General features: G+C 38.4%; 1 non-coding gene across 1 annotated transcript; it reads left to right on the top strand.

Annotated features, from left to right (window-relative positions):
* The first annotated feature begins 1,270 nt into the window (after positions 1-1,270).
* LOC145013580 (small nucleolar RNA R71) lies at positions 1,271-1,377 on the top strand. Its single transcript, XR_013665130.1, has one exon. It is a non-coding gene; the product is annotated as a small nucleolar RNA R71 (small nucleolar RNA).
* Positions 1,378-4,983: the final 3,606 nt, after the last annotated feature.

Genomic DNA, 4,983 nt, shown 5'->3' with positions numbered 1-4,983 from the left:
ACTCCCGAATCGGCTAAGGCATGAATGGTAGCCAAATTGCCAAATTAGCAAGGTAAAGTTAAGCTCCCCGGGTCACCCTTCTTTTTTGGTAGCTTATTTAGCATAGCAGCTGAGCAGTTTTCATTGAGGACTACCTTCTTCACTTCTTCCATCTTCCTTCGATTAGTGAGAAGCGCCTTAAGGAACTAAGCATATTTGGGCATTTGGACGACAGCTTCAATGAAGGTTATGTTGATTTGAAGAGCCTTGATATGATCTAGAAACTTCTGGTACTCCTCTTCCTGCTTCTCCTTCTTAGCTCGAGCTGGGTATGGCATTGGAGGCTGATAAAGCTTTTCAGGGCCTTGTTCCTTCGGATTTGGTAGTGTACTCGTCGAGTCCATATGTGGTACTCGATGAGTAGAGCTGTCCGATTGAAGATATTGATTTTCTGCTTGATTTTCTGCCTCCTCCTTCTGTGTTTCTTTGGGTGCTTCTTTCTGAATAGGGGCTAGAGGAGTGATTATTTTCCCACTTTCTTGTTGTAACTATATTTATGTGCGCGCCTCGTGTGTTATTTTCGGTTTTACTAGGGAGTTCGCCCGGTGATCTTTGGTTTATTTGTTGAGCAAGTTGCCCCAGCTGCGTTTCTATGTTGTGAATGGATGCTTGCTGGTTTCTAAGGATAGTTATTGTTTCTTGAATGGCAGCATCATGATCGCTATGTCTCTTTTATGAAGCAGCTACAAATTTGGTAAGCATCTCTTCCAAACTTGGTTTTCTTTCTTGTGCCGGCTCCTCCTTTTGGTAAAAACCTCTTCCTTTCTGCTTGTACTTCTCCTCCTTAGCCTTCTTGTACTCTTCATACGGGAGCCACTCTTTCTTTGGTTTTCGCCAGTCTTCATCATATTGGTCCCCACTTGAGTAACATACTTGCACCTTTTTGTTGCCATTTTCATCCAAGTCGCAGTCTTAAGTAAGATGAGGTCCATTACAATTTTCACAACCCACCCGAATAGCATTGATCGTTTGATCCATTTTATCCATCCTCCTATCCATGGTTTTTAGCATAGCCATGACCGCGGATAAGTCTTCAGTAGCTGCATATGCGGCTCCCCTAGTAACATAATTTCTTGGGTTGTGGTATTCTCTAGAGTGCTTAGAGAATTCTTCAATTAATTCCTTGATCATCGGGGGTGGCTTCTTTGTAAGATGGCCTTGCGAGTCAAGTAACTTCCTGGTTGTGACATTGACTCCATCATAGAAAATGGAGACTTCTTGCTGGCTATTTAGGTCATGGTGTGGGAAGTTTCTTAGTAAGCTCTTGTACCTCTCCCAAGCTTCATATAGTGAGTCTCCAGCTTGTTGTTCAAAGTTAGCTATGGCTTTCTTTAGTTTGGCTATCTTGGAAGGTGGGTAAAAGTGATCAATGAATTCTTCTTTCATCTTGGCCCATGTGGTGACTGATCCAGGGGGAAGTGATTTGAGCTAGTCTTTTGCAACACCTTTGAATGTCACTGGAAGCATGCGAAGTAGCTAGGTCTCGCGAGGCACATTTGGAACATTGAATTAATCAGCTACATCATTGACTTCATCCAAATGCTTATAGGCATCCTCGTGGTTTTTTCCATAGAAAGGTATTTCCTTTAACTGGGCGAGTATGTGGCCCTTTAGCTTGAAAGTAACAGTAGCGGGAATTGCGGGTTGCACAAGTCCCGGGCCGGTGTCATCGCGGATACTCTGCTTCCATTCTCCCATGGAGATTTCATCAATGTTATCCATTGTATGAGCTAACTCGTCGCCGGAATCGGAGTCGTGCCCGTATGTGGGTTCTTCTTCTTCCTCGGTGTCGTACTCGGTGTCTTCCTTGATCGGGTCTTCGCTTGCTAAAGATGCGTTGGATACTCCTGATTTGCTGCTCTTCTTCTTCCCAAAAACAGTCTTCAAATTAGACAAAGGTGACTTCTTTGGTGTATTCGAGCTTTCCACGTCCTTTCCTCTGTTTCTTCTCAATGCAGATTCGGGATCTTCAAACGGGGGTACCAGCGGGGTATTTGATCCTTTGGTCATGAAAGTCCTGAAATAAAACAAGATAAAAACGTAAAAAGAACAAAAAATGTACTAAAAAAACGAAAATTAAAAGCTAAATTTTGTTGTACTCGCCGAGTAGGTGTGAATGCACTCGGCGAGTAGTAGTGTATTTTTGAAAGAATTCAGAACTTGAAATAAAAACTAATTTAGATGCTAAAACCTAACTACTAATCATTAAACTATAATAATTTAACTTTGTGCCAGTAAACTCACACAAAGGATCGAAATAATTAGAAATTAGATAAATTATTTAGAACCGTTCCCCGGCAACAGCGCCAAAAACTTGATGTGTGTAAAACGAACTAGTTTTAATCCTACTTTTAGTTAATAAATTAAGCACACAAAGGCAGTGAACCTGTCTTTTAGTGGTACAGTTGGATAAGTAGGGTGTCGAACTCAGGGAATGGAAATTAATCTAATAACTAATTTTAACTAAACAAGTAATAAAAGTAAAGGGTTTTTCTCAAGTTTTACAAGACTAGAAACTTAAACTTAGAACTTAAACACTTAACTAACTAAGCGATTAAAGCAAATGACAAATTTACCAAATTTATTAAAGGGTTTCTGTTTAGGTTCAACTAATTCACTCCTATGGTTATTTAAATGATAAATTAATTATTATTGGTTACCAACCATAGTGGTTAGGTTCATGTTCATTACTCCTAACCCTTAGACAATTAATCAATTCAAGCAGTGGCCAATTGTTTAAACTAATTAATTCCCTAGTTCAATTATTTTGATTAAATAAGATTTGTAATTGGTTAATCAAGTTGGTGTTTCAATCAACCTCTTGTTTGTTGGTTTCTCAAACAAGCTCACACATTAATTTACCCATTCTCTAATTAATCTTAGTTTCATATTCATTACTCTTAAGCATATGATCAAGTGTTCACATAACATATGAGGTTAATAATTAAGAGATGTTCATGCAACTTAATTACCTTCCAATTAACAGAAAATAGTTGTCATTAATGCATAAGGTTCTATAACAAACTTAATTTAATAAAATCACCAAATAACAATCAATCAAAAAGTATATTCTTAACCATAGGAGTAAATTAGTCTTCCCCAACAGAAACAAAACGAATTTAGTTCATAGTCATGATAAAAACAAACTCAAAAGCATATTTAACTATGCTAAACATACTTAATTCCTAAAGCTAAGTGGAATGATTAACCTAATTGCCTTGATTCTTCAAGGGATTGAAGATTAGGGTTCCTTAGCTCCTCCAAGGATTCTTTTTCGCAGGTTCAACTCTCAAAATCACCAAAAGTCTTTTCCAATCGGATAATGGTTTGGTATTTATAATTATCACAAAACAGGGTGTACTCGGCGAGTAGCAGACCCAACTCGCCGAGTAGATGGTAGTCATCCGTCTCATACCAGGAGTCTTGACTTATCTTCTGGAATATTCTAATGGACTCGCCGAGTAGAAAGGCTTTTGTCCCTCATTCTTCATTCTTTGGTCTCTAATTGCTTCCCCTTGTTCCCTTTCACTCCCAAGCATGTCTTTTGGACTGAAAGCAAAATTTAAACATTATTAAGAACCTTTTGTCCACATTATACACATAATTAGTTAAAAACGAATAAAAATGTACAGTAAATAATTAACTAATTATGCACATATCACCCACCGTTCTTTAAGCCAACCAATTCACAAATTATCTTTATGTTCAATGAGATGGGTCATCAACCCACTCTTGAAAAGATAAGTGATTTCATTAAATCAAGCTTACTCTGCATTTGGAACTTCTTGTTTGGAATCTTTCTAAGATGCTTGACCGGAAGGAGTGTTGGTTTAGACAGGGGAAGAATGGAGGTCTATGCAATGGTTATGGGACTTTACTATGATCTCAGTGTTGATTATGGAACTCAACTTTGGAAGGAATTCAACAAAAGCTTAGAAAACACAAGTGCTGATAAGGGCATTTCTTGTGCAAGGTATCGGAGTTTGATAGTGGAAAAGGTATATGCGAAAGAAGGAATTCCAGTTCCTGAAGGAGAAGATGTCGCAGAGTTCTCTATGTATCAATTTCCCAAAGTTGTTGAAGATGATGAGAATATCTTCACAAGTGTTGCCAGAATTCCAGATGCAATGCTTCGTAAAGTGTCTTCTACTCACAAGGTGTTAGTTCGATACATGAAAACTGTTGATCCTAACGTGCGAACTGGAGTGCTACTTGAAGTCACCGGTGAATCATCCAACAAGAAGAAGAAGAAGACTAAAAAGGAGCAAAAACATGAATCTCCAAAAGTATAAAAGGCTGAAGAGGTTGCGAAAGTTGAGTCTGCTTCCAAACCTGCGAAGGAGATTATACCGACTAAGTCAGGGGTCCTAAAGAAGCTACACAAGTTGTCACAAAAGAAGACCTCCTCTCCTACTATTCACAAAACTGAAGTGAGTAGTAAGGGGGCTATGTTTAGAGAAATTCCCGCTCCTGTTTCTCCTATGTCAAAGAAAAGAAGAGCTTAAGAAGTTGCGAAGCATATTACAAAGAAGCTTTACAAGAAAAGAAAGATGATAATTCAAAATGAGTCATCTGATGAGGAAGTGGTTTCTGCGACTCCACCTTTTTCAATGGTAAACATTTCTCTTCCCATTACTTCACAAATTTCCACCACCACAACCATTCCACTCGAAGTAGTCATTACCAAATCAGTTCATGAGGAGGTATCTATTTCTGATATGGTTTTTCACGTATCTGATATGGGGACACCTATCAAGAGTGTTGAATCTTCAATACCAATCATTTTATCTACTTCATTACCCATCTCATCTGAGATTTTTTCTACCTCATTACCACCATACATTCTCCCAAATACAAATGTAACCACATCATCAATCTTTGATCATCCTTTACAAAATCCCTTCACTACATTGTTTCTTTCACAATCCCCTGAACCAATACAAC

This window comes from Lactuca saligna, chromosome 8, assembly GCF_052625555.1.
Source record: "Lactuca saligna cultivar CGN05327 chromosome 8, ASM5262555v1, whole genome shotgun sequence".
NCBI classification, from domain to species: domain Eukaryota; kingdom Viridiplantae; phylum Streptophyta; class Magnoliopsida; order Asterales; family Asteraceae; genus Lactuca; species Lactuca saligna.
Note: the sequence above shows the minus strand (reverse complement) of the source record. Positions and strands in the feature narration are given on the sequence as shown.